The sequence below is a fragment of the Lemur catta genome, chromosome 2 (genome assembly GCF_020740605.2).
Source record: "Lemur catta isolate mLemCat1 chromosome 2, mLemCat1.pri, whole genome shotgun sequence".
NCBI lineage: Eukaryota > Metazoa > Chordata > Mammalia > Primates > Lemuridae > Lemur > Lemur catta.
In genome coordinates, this window is record NC_059129.1 from 81798269 (window position 1) to 81810488 (window position 12220).

The following is a 12220-nucleotide window of genomic DNA, read 5'->3' on the forward strand; positions in this document are numbered from 1 at the left end:
CAAATGGTGTGGGTTTTACTACCAACAAAACCCCATGTGAAGGGAGCTGTTAGTATAAATGCAAGCCAGAGTTTTTGAAAGGGCATCAAGGTATAGACAAGAAACTCACATGCCTCAAGGTCAGGAGCGTGATCTCACAGAACTGATGGAGGCAGGGGCTGGAAACCAGATTGGGTCACAGGAGGAGCAGATGGCACGAGTGGGGACGTGACCACTGGATGGCCAAGGCTTATCTGTGTGGGTCTGCGGATGTGTGCAGTGGAGGTGTGTCTGTTACAGACGCAGAGCTGGGCTCAGTGACAGGCAAAACTGACCCCAGGAAGGAAGCAGCTTTGTTTTCTGAAAACTGACCCAGTTATGAAGCACACATTGAAAAAACAAGAAGGGCTAAGGTAACAACAGCCTGTTTTATACCAATTTTAAAAGCATAATAATGCCAGAAAGTCTCCTCTGCCTACACTGATTCACATGGTGGGATTTTAATACAGATGCTAAGAGAGCTTAAAAGCTTAAAATCAATATTGTAATTGTACCACTTTCTCCTATATATGATTCTTGCCTGTGAAGTAAAAAGGACAATGGGTCATTAAATACTTCCAAAGGAAAAAAAAACAACTGTCAAACATTTTAACAAAAGTTTCTTAGTTAAAACAATATGACAATAGTCAAAGGCACAATAGTTAAACTTTAAAGGTGATGACTCCCCGTGGGATATTAGGTACAGAAACCTGTTTCTTAATTTATTGGAAAGAAAAGTACCGTATCATCTAAGGGGAATATTCAATTGAAACAGAAACTAATGAGTTTCCATTTATATAGATAAGGTATATTATTATTTTAAAAAAACTAAAAAAAATCTTATTTGTTTTCTTTTTGTTCAAACCCTTGTGTCAGGGGGCTGACTTTCAATAGATCCGCAGCGGGGAAGCTGCTCTGCTACCTATGAAACCCCGACCCAGAAGCAGGTCGTCTACGAATGGTTTAGCACCAGGTTCCCGGAGAATGTCCATTGCGTGATGGGCGAGGGGGAGGCCGCCCTTCCGGCTGCACCCTGTTTCCCAGGAAGAGGGGCACAGATAAGATATATTAATAGATTATATTTTGGTCCATCCTGTAGGCACCATATCCAAACTCATTTTCTAGATTATATTATTACGTATACACACAAATACACATGCATATCTCCAGTTCTCATAACCATCCCAGAAGGGAGTAATCACCTTTTTATAGACGAGGAGACTGGGGGTAACTCCCCTGAGTCTAAGTGTGAGAGATTGGTGCAGGGTTTTAAATCCAGATCCACCTAACCTCAAAGCCCACTTTCTTTCCATACACTAATACCTCACTATGCCACTTCCCTTTGATTATTTTACTTTCTAGGCTGTTTCTATGTGTGTGCTAGGAACTCAATAAATAATACTTACTGGTTAAATTGTATAAATAAATACATTCAATACTATCAAAGTTCCATTAAAATCTATAGGCTCCTAAGACTATAAATTCCCATTCGTAGATATGTCCTGGATACTTGTCATGGAGTCACCACTCAATAAATGTTTGATAAAGGAGGAGTAAGAGAGAAAGAAGAGGGGGGGAGGAGAAGTGGAAGGAAGAATAATTGTAACCTTGGATGTTATTAATACATGGTCATTGACGATGGGGAAAGGGGATTTGAAATATTAGCATTTGAAGGTAAAGATGATTTTATAATTATCACCTAGTGTGATAGAGTGGCCCCTGAGGCTAAAATCAAGCAATGGAGGAACGTTTCTAGCTCAGATGAAGAAGATGGAACATAAAGGACAGGGAGAAATATGTAGAAACCTATGCTTTTGAGAGTTGAAATTTGAAGAGCATTCAGGTGAAAAGAGAAGAAGAGAGAGAATGGAAGAAAACAGAAGAACGTAGAAACACTATGTTCCCAAGAGGTGAACACTGGGACTTGTCAGACGTATAACTCAGGTATTAGAAAAGCACTTCCTTTTTCATGCTTCCTGGTGTTTCCTCTACCCAGTGTGCATTTCAATTAACATGTTTTCAAGGGGAACACATAAGAGATAAAAGGGGATCCAAAATTTCAAGGATCCATATGTGAGAGTGACATAAACCTAGAAGTATAATCTCAGAAAGACTCAAGTGTAGGATGTGCTAACAATATTTTTAAAGGATTTTGAGTGATCTTTTTCTTAAGCTAAGTTCAGAGCAAGAACAACAAAAAAGACATGGCCAAGCCTTGGGGCAGATGGTATAATATTAACAGATGGTAGAGAAAAGACAGAACTCAACTGTCTTTTCTATTTCTCTGTCAAGAAAAGTGATATTTAAACTGGGACTCATGAAGTAAATGCTGTTAAGAGGGCACAAAAGACCACCTTAAGGGAGGCAATTATTGCAAACTACCATGCTTATTTAAATGCCTTTAAAACTCCAGTAATACATGAATTGTTCCTGAGATTCTGAGAGATTTGTTCACTCTGCAAGCTTTCAAGTTCATGGGTAAGAGTGCAGCTGCCAGAAGTAGGAAAATATTGCCATGATTTTTAAAAAGTTAGATTTGAAGGATGGATCTTGGAAAGGCAGATCAATGAACTCGAGGTCGGTGCCTGGCAAGATTCTAGCGTAGGTTATTAAATAGATGGACAGTGAGCACTCAGGAAAGCTTGTTACTGAGCGTCTGCTAGCCAGCATATTGACAGTGGAAGGAGGAAGGTGCACAAGGGAGTTCTGAGGGGTCTGAGGAGCTATTCTGATTAAAAAAGAAATCAGACATAGACAGAATCAGAAAATCATTCTGATACCAACCAAACACAGAGTGATGAAAGGACTGGGAGGACTGAAGCCACAGACAGCAGGAGACAGAATAGGGCTGAAAAGATATTTGAGCGAGGCCAAGGCCAGTGGGGATGAAACAAGCTAGATCTGGCAAGCTGAAGTGGAGTTTGTCTCCTCATGGTTTGGTGCCTTTGGAAGCTTTGGACTCAGTGCTGCATCTGGGCTGCCCCAGACCAAGTGCCCTCTAAAGAGACAGACACGTGGGGACAAGCCCTCCCAAACCCCCTCCAGTTCAGAGCACCTCCCAGATATTTTCATCACTTTGTGTAAAAAAAGTCATATTTTGAAAAGAGAAAGAATTTAATCTTCTTATACCGTTAGTTGCTTAAGATGCTTGCTATGGTCTGAATGTTTATGACGCCCCATAATTCATATGTGGAAATCCTAACCCCCACGGTGATGATATTAGGAGCTGGGGCCTTTGGGAGGTTGATTAGGTCATGGGGGCAGAGCCTTCCTTATAGAAGAGGCCCTGGAGCCACCCCTCACCCCTTCCAACATGTGAGCACAAAGTGAAAAGATATTATCCATGAACCAGAGAGCAGGTTCTCCTCAGAGACTGAATCTTCTGGTGCCTTGATCTTGGACTTCCCAGCCTTCAGAACTGTGAGAAATAAATTTCTGTTATTTATAAGCCACCCAGTCTATGGCGTGTTGTTCTTGCAGCCTGAACTAAGACAATGCTGCCTTAGAAAAGCCCTGATTTTTTCATAGTCACCAAATGTTAAGCACTCACAAAGGAAAAATCTTTTCTTTTCTAAACATTACTGTAGGCAGAAAATGAGTGCCACAAAAGTCCGGCCTGGCTGAATGCTATTTATTGCCTATAACTTCAATAAAGGATATTAAGAAAGAAACAAAATAATATGTTTTCCTTAATTAATTGTCATATATACTGCTTATAATTTTCAGCATCATTTTTTAAAATAACTTGCTCCAAATTAGCTACTCTTGGCAAGACTGTTTCAATTGTTATAGCCCATATTTTGTATATCCAGGCAATTCTTCACTGAAAGAACTTCATTAGAAGTTCAGTAATATAGAGTAGAAATTTATATTTCCACTCTGAGAGGCTTGAATGGCATATTTATATATATATATATATATACATATATATATATGTATATATATAAATGTTTTTCCCTCTGACAGTTACATGATCTATTTTGGTTTTAGGTAACCTTTCCTCAGATTTAATTTCCTGTCTACTGTCATGTGTTTCTCTTCTCCTTGAATGTGTTTAGGGTTGGGAATAAAATGGATTTATTTTTCTGCACAGGAAATCTCTTGAATGACGGAAATTTTTATTTGGTAGTTTCTGCCATTGTATCAACTTCTTGATTATATAATCAATAATTGATAATGAAATACATAGTATTGATAATTGAAAGGTGTTTACTCTTAAGAAGTTAAACCACTGTTTTTCATGAACTCAGTTTCACTCCGTCTCTCTGTCTCTGTCCTTCTTCTCTCCTCTTTCTCTCGACCCCCATGTCTAATTTTGACATACTTTATTAGTTAAAAGTATTTTCAGTGGAAAATAAACACTCCTGTAGTGGCTTAAGCAGACAGGAGTTTATTTTTCTCCAGGGATTGGCAGGGCAGGGTGTTGGGCAGCTCAATGGTGTCATCAAGGTTCCAAACTCTTCCTGTCTTACATGTTCTACCATCTTTAGTGTGTTAGCTTCTGTCCTCCTGGTTATGGTCTCACTCCTATTCCACCTCTGGGCAGGAACAGAGGGGTGAGAATGGCAAGTCAGGTTTTTCTCTTTATGAAAATCTTTCATTTACTTCATTGGCCCTACCTGGATTGACATCCCCACACCAGTCATTGGAAGGTGACTAGAGAGGAGTATGGATGGGACTGGGTCAACCAACCCATTGTCTGCCACACTTATCTATTTCCTCCTACTACATCCTATAATTTAGTAAAAGAGTAGTTTTAATGATTCCTAACATGTTTAAAATGTTCAGTATGTGCCAAACATGACACAAAGTGCATTATATTCATTATTTCATTCAAACCTGACAAAATTCCATGCAATAATCATCACTATTATTATAATTCTCATTTTAAAATTAAGAAAATAGGCGTGGATAGCATAAGGTCACACAGCTAATGAGTGGCAGGGCACACGTCTGGCCCACTCTACAGCCCATGGATGAAACAGTATCAATTTGGCCTCCCAGTTGGGCGATAAAGTGTGAACAGTGGGCCCAGAGATTGTTTTTCCCCTAAAAACAAAAATGTAAAATCCTTGCATGCTAATTTGCTCAGATTGCTCTCAGATTTAAATAAAGTGAACCTATGAGATGAGATATGAAGAAAGGAGAGAAAGGAACCAGACACTTTTCTATAATCAGCAATTGTAATACTACTCCTCTGCCCACTTCTCTTTGAGAGGATGGACCAAGTAGATTGAGAAAAAGAATCCTAAGCTTGGGACACAGGGTCTGGGCTTGCATCTCCACTTTAACCCATATTAGTTGAGTTGAGATGCCTTGTTAAGAGCAAAACCCAGCATAGCTCCCTGTAATGTTCAAGGACTTAGATTGGGTTCTTCCTATTATTTAGTCTCCATGAATCTTTATGATAGCCCTGTGACAAGATATTTTTAAATCATGGTTAGACTGGGAATATGGTAACTATTAAGTTGAAGAGTGCATGGAAGGGAATATATGATTTGTGTAAAGAATATTCATAGAAGGTGCGTTGGAGTTTAAAACTGGTATGTGGAAAAGAGATTTGGGGTATGATAGATATACAAGGAAGTCTATTGTTAAGTAATTAATAAGTGTTATTTTTGTAGCTGTAAAATTTGGATCACTTGAATATGAGGAAAATATACTCCAAAATTGCTATACTTAAATTTTAAAATAAGGACAAATATTTGGGGAAATTGATTTTCTACACAAAACGTCCAAGATTGTACCTGACAGTCACTACCAATGATTTTATAATAACCTTCAATGCTTTTTAAAGTTGAATGTCCTTTCCGAACCTCATACTAGTATTTTAGATTCAAGGCTCATTACTGGCATGATGACTATTAATATTTATTGCATTTGACTAAGACATATTACTCCTTAATTTGAACTAATAAATTAATAGAGAAATTTAAAGCTCTCCAAATTATATGCAAACGTGTAAACTTTTAAGTGATGAACTGATACACATGAAATTAATTTAATCTTGAAATTTAAAAAGAAAAATGCCTTTACTCATGCAAAGCTTAGTTTTTATTAAGAAACTGTTAATGAAAATACTGAATTTTAATTATTTCTCCAACTCCTCATCATTCTTTCTTCAAAATATCACCATTTTCACTTTTTAAAAATATATATATCTTCCTGGATGAGTTATAAAATGGGACATTTTGGTCAGAGTGTCTGCAGACAGCAAGAAACTATTCACCACGTGCTTATTATCATCTGCTTTGCTTCTTTAGGAAAGAAAATTATTTTGAGACCAGCTCTTAAAAGGCATTGGGAAACCATCAAATTATTTGCACTTTTCTTTGTAAAAGGATTGCAGAAAGCATAAAGCTTATTCTAAAGATGCAGTATTGGTCACAGGTAAATCATGAAGATGGTCTCCTCTGTCTTTGAAGCCCCCATTCCCTTCCTCCACTGCTGCTTTTCAGCATCCTTCTGTTCCCTTCCCATGATCAAGGCTTTATTGTGTTACCTATCCTAGCAAGTATTTGCATTTTTGCATAAGGACCAAACTTTTAAATTAAATGGACAAAATCTTACTGCGAGAAGTTCTTGAGTTAGTTTGGCTGTGTGCGCCTGTGTGTGTCTGCACGTGTGCAAAAGGGAAGAGCATGTGGGTCATCTTGACTTCACATCACAGGGCCAGTGATCTGTTTCACATATGCAGATTTGGATTTCTAAGGCTGTAAATATTGAGATTATATTGCCCTTCCTCCCATTTGTAATTAAACTATAAAATAAATGCAAGGAGTTCAGCAAAGCTCTGGCTTTTCTAGTGGTGTTTCCTTGAATTGATTTTAATACTCATATCAAACGCTTTCAAATGCACTTCTTTTTTCATGGTCTTTGGACCTCTGCTTACCTCTGAAGCCATAAACCAGATAGTGGGTGCTGCCTGGTGGGGATCCAGCACAGCATGCATGGTGAGGTTTTTCCTGCTAAGCTGACAAGCTGGCTTTCCAGGAATAGTAATGGTAAGACAGCCTCATCGAAGGCCATTCACCATGGAAGGATGACAGCTGTAGTATCTCTGGGCTCCCTACTCATTCTCCAAGCCTCTTCCTGGCCTACCTCTTCTACCTCCCCTAGCGTATGTGTCAATCCTGTCTGTCTCATCCTCCATCTGGTGGGATTTGGTACTAAATCCTTGAACTTTTGTCCTGGTCTTAGAGTTGCAACTTGCCTGTAATAGCATTGTCTCAGGAACCACTTAGGCAAAGCGGAGGTCAAGACAAATCAGGCAGAGGTGGAGCAAGGCCTGGTCTCACCTTAGGGTCTGCACAAAATAAATCATGCAGATGGGAGACTCAAGCCAATAGTTACGTATGGGTTTGGTGTATGTACTCTTGAGGATCTGTGTAGGATGGGGATAGAGCCTAAAGTGATGAGCTCTACCAGCAAAATGCCTGCCCTATTTCAATCTGAGTAAAGTGCCAAGGCTCACACACACACACACACACACACACACACACACACACACACACCCCGAAATACAGCAGTCAGATCCCTCTGAGTCATCACTTCTAACATCTTGAGGAATGCCAAGGGGCATTTATATGAAAATGAGTCATTTTATTTTTAAATACATTTTCATTATTTTCTGTTTTCAAATTAATGCACAGTAATTGTAGACAATTAGAAAAATGCAAGTAAGTAAAAAGAAGAAACAAAAATCATTCACAAATATGCCACTTGTATTTAAGTATTGTTAATATCAAATAATTGTGTGTCTTTCTATACTTTCTTTACACTGTGTACATGTATAATGCTTGTATCTGTTTATCCAATTTTTTAAATGAGGTCAGACTGTACACACTGTTGGCAGTTTGCTTTTGTTCATGTAACAATGTGCTGTGGATATCTTCAACAGAATCGCTTTCAAGTAATTCTTTTCTTTCCCCTTTCTCTTTTCATAGAATGATCTGACAGCTCTTTAATCATGTACATTCAGTCATTTTAAGTAATTTGATGTGGTTTATTTTTAAGTATGTTTTAAACAGCTTCATACTAAGTCCAATTGTTTTATAAAAAAAATATTAACTGAGAAATTGTCAAGGCAGGCAAAGAAAGCAAAAGCAAAATGGCCAAGACTAGAGAAGTGTTGACTTCAAACAAAATATTTAATATGTTTTGAAATTTTTGCCTGGTTTTTTTAAATAAAAACAAACCACCACAATTCCCAACTTGTCTCAGAATTCTTGAGACATGTATTTCTATTCAACCTAAATTTTTATAAAGGTCTAAGTAACGTAATCCAGCCTGATTGACCAAATTACTTTGTGATTCTAAATTTCATGGGTGTTTCAGGGCCGTGAAGCCCACTGAATGTGGTCAGTCCCAGGCTGTGAATCCACCACTGTGAGAGCGCTTTGAAGACGTTCCCACACAGAAAGCCTCTGAAGCTTTTTGCCCTTACCCAGAGACATCTATTCCGACCATGGGATGTCTTACTTTCCAGTGTGGAATTATTTCTTTTCTCAGGAGACCACAAAGCTCAGGCAGGTGTCTAATTCTATCAACACATTCCTAAACTTTGCCGGAACGTCTTGATTCCTGTCTAATGTATCTTTTTCTTATCATCTAGAGAGATCTCCTTTAACTCTCAGATAATAAATGTTTTCTTCTCACAATATAATCTTGGTTTCAGTAGTTCCAGACTCTTCTGGCCAATTCACCACCTTCAACAGTTGTGGTATATAACTTTACTGTCTTCACGGGATTTAAACTGAGCTGTTCATTTCTATGTGGCTGATTCTAGGCCCCTTGTATAACAGTAAAATGATGTATCCTGTTTAAAAATAAACACAAGGATTTGCTGATTTGCCATTGCTTCTGAGCATGTGAATTCTGTGGTTCAGCCATTCAAAGATGATGTAAAAATGAGAATTAAGTTAAACTTATGCAGGAGTGTGTGGTGGCTGCATTCATAGAACTTCTTTTTTTTTTTTTTTTGGACATGGTCAGGAATGGGGGCTTTTATTGACCATGTACCAAAGTGATGTCACAAGGGTAAGCCTAGCTCAGCTAATGACCAACATTCCTGCCATGTGTCCATGAAAATGTGGGTTATATATAAGTTCCCTGGGTGCTTCATTCAATCCAAAACACATTGTCACAACAGAATCTGGAAACAATCTCACTGGAATTAGAAGAACGATCAATGATACTCAGTGATAAACACTACATTTTTAATATCCACAATTATTAAAAAGTCTAGCACTTGAAAAAAAATCATCCTTTCTTTAGCACTTTGCTATTTACAGCAGACTTTGAGAAGGATTTACCATCTACAATCACAAAAATACTTTAATTCCATCAAATTTACAACCCTCAGAATTACCCCAGGTGCAAAGAGTTGACCGCTCAGCAGAGCAGGATGATCTGAATGGAATTATGTGCAAAGTGAACCACTTCCTCTTGAGTGGCCTATGCTTTTGATGTTCTTTGATTCTCTTTGTAAATTTTTGTTATTTTTCCCATTTGTGGTCTATTTAGCCATTGAATCCATATAACTGGAGAAGCATTTTTTTTTTTTTTGAGACAGAGTGTCACTTTGTTGCCCTGGCTAGAGTGAGTGCTGTGGTGTCAGCCTAGCTCACAGCAACCTCAAACTCCTGGGCTTAAGCAATCCTACTGCCTCAGCCTCCCGAGTAGCTGGGACTACAGGCATGTGCCACCATGCCCGGCTAATTTTTTGTATATATATTTTAGTTGGTCAGATAATTTCTTTCTATTTTTAGTAGAGACGGGGTCTCACTCTTACTCAGGCTGGTCTCGAACTCCTGACCTCGAGCGATCCACCCACCTCGGTCTCCCAGAGTGCTAGGATTACAGGCGTGAGCCACCGCACCTGGCCTGGAGAAGCATTTTTTAAGGGAATCATTAGCAATTCTCTCTAATACTTCTCAGAGTTTTATGGCCAGGGAGACATTTCTCCCAATTCATCTTTATTTCCTCTTGAGCCGTGATCACACTCTACCTTTTCCTGAGGAGTGGGTTTCGGGAGTATGATTGTCTGCAGGGCAGGATTTCAGTGATTTGGTAGAGGAATGAACACTGTAAAGACTTCTTCAGTTGGATTTTGTAGGAGCCAGTCCTTCTCTTCCTTTGAAAGTTCAACCATCTCTTTTTCTTTTCCCACTCTGACATGACATGTTCCTCAACATCAACTCTTTTTTCTTTTTTTGGTTAACATTTAGAACTACAGCAGGTTTCTAAGAACTCATAGGATGGCATCTTGTCCCAAGGCCACCGTTGCCTCTGTTGCTCCTAAGCCTATAATGCCTGTACTGCCAGCCCGTCTGGGTTTCTCATTTTCCTTGCTTTTTTCCTCAAGGGCTCTGGGAGCACTTATCTTTTCATTTAAGACCATCTATATCCAGAAACCAAGCTTTAGTGCTGTGTTCCTTCATTTGACTTTAGTCTTCCATGATTTTGGTTTCAATGCTCAGGCTTTCTGGTGTTTAATTTTGTGTTCTCTTTGTCCTGAAACATGTAATCTTCCTCTCCTCACCGTTCTATCAGGAAGGACATAAAACTGATGCCCATCAAACCCTTGGTATAAAAGTCTATAATATGTCACATTTAAGTAAGCAGGTTATGTTTGTTTATTATGTCATAGACATGTTAAAGTAATTTTTACCTTTGGAAAATGTAACATTAGTGTTCCCTAGTACCAAGTCACACAGTGTAGGATAGTTAGAAATTCAGTAAACATAGATTCTGTAGTTTTGTTCTTAATGCATTTGCAAGTCAATATTTTTCAGTGCATATTTGCTTAAATGTTTAGAAGTTTTTCCTTGATGACTAGAGTTATGATTAATTATTTCATCCTGAGACTTTGAAAACCTGTTAAATTATCCTTTTGGTTCATATGGTGCACTCTAGTGGGGTCTACTTGAATTACAAACAGTCCTGTTCCCAACTCCTTCCCATGGGGGTTGGGGCATGACTTAGACAGGCAGAAATTAGTTAAAATTATACTATGGCATAATATTCATGATAAAAAAGCTGGAGAACTTTTCTGAATAAAATACACATAGATCTAGAAAAAAGGTGGAATTGTCTAGCTCCTTCACTTGCCTCTAATAAGTATTTTACCCAAGTCAATCCAGAAGATAGAGTTCTACCCTAAGTGTACATCTGAAGGAGAGAAGAAGTGAATTATGGAAAATAATTGTGTATGTATTTACTTTGGAAAGGTTTCAAATAGATGTTAAACATCATTATCATCAAATATTTACAGAGCATGGCTTGTATATTTGAAATTGTACTAGATGTTATGATTATTTTTTCCTGGGCTACTATATACATTATAACTACTGACAAGACACTACACACAACTATATCTTTACATTTAATTGAGAAACCAAAATAGAACTCTTGTAGGATGGAGCAATATCACAACATTGTGTGAAATAGCCATGTTCTGCCAAGAACGTTCAGAGGCCAGCATGGAAAATTTCTAGTCCATTCTTCTTTAATAAATATAGCACATTTTCATTTCTGTGTGTTTTAAAGAAAAGAAATCCAGTAGACAATGTGGATATGAGGCTGTGTAGTGTTGCAAAACAGAGAGGACTGAGAATTGAGAGGTCTGGATTCTAGTTTGCATTCTTTCACCAGCCAGCTGGGAGAATGAGCAAGCCAATGAACAGCCTGGGCCCCCAGATTAGGAGGTTAGCCACATATTTCTTCATTGGTTGGCTCATAAGTTGATGTTATCTATGAAATTGCATTGTTCACAGTAGAAAAACTACTTTTCAAAGTCCCTGAAAATCTGTGAGAAATTTAGGGTACTTTAACATTTTTTATTTCAAAATATTAAGGGGGTACAAATGTTCTTGTTACATGGATGACTTGTATAAGGCTTAAGTTTGGGCTTTTAGTGTGCCCATCTCCAGAACAGTGTTCACTGTATGCAATAGGTAAGTTTTTACCCCTCACCTCGTCCCAGCCTCCCCCCTTCTTGGATGTCAATGTCCTTTATATCTCTCTATGCCAGTGTATACCCATTGTTTAGTCCCCCTTTATTTGAGACTACATATGGTGTTTGGGTTTCCATTCCTGAGATACTTCATTCAGGATAATGGTCTCCATTTCCACCCAAGTTGCTGCAAAAGACATTATTTCATTCATTTTTATACCTGAATAGTACTCCATGGTATGTGTG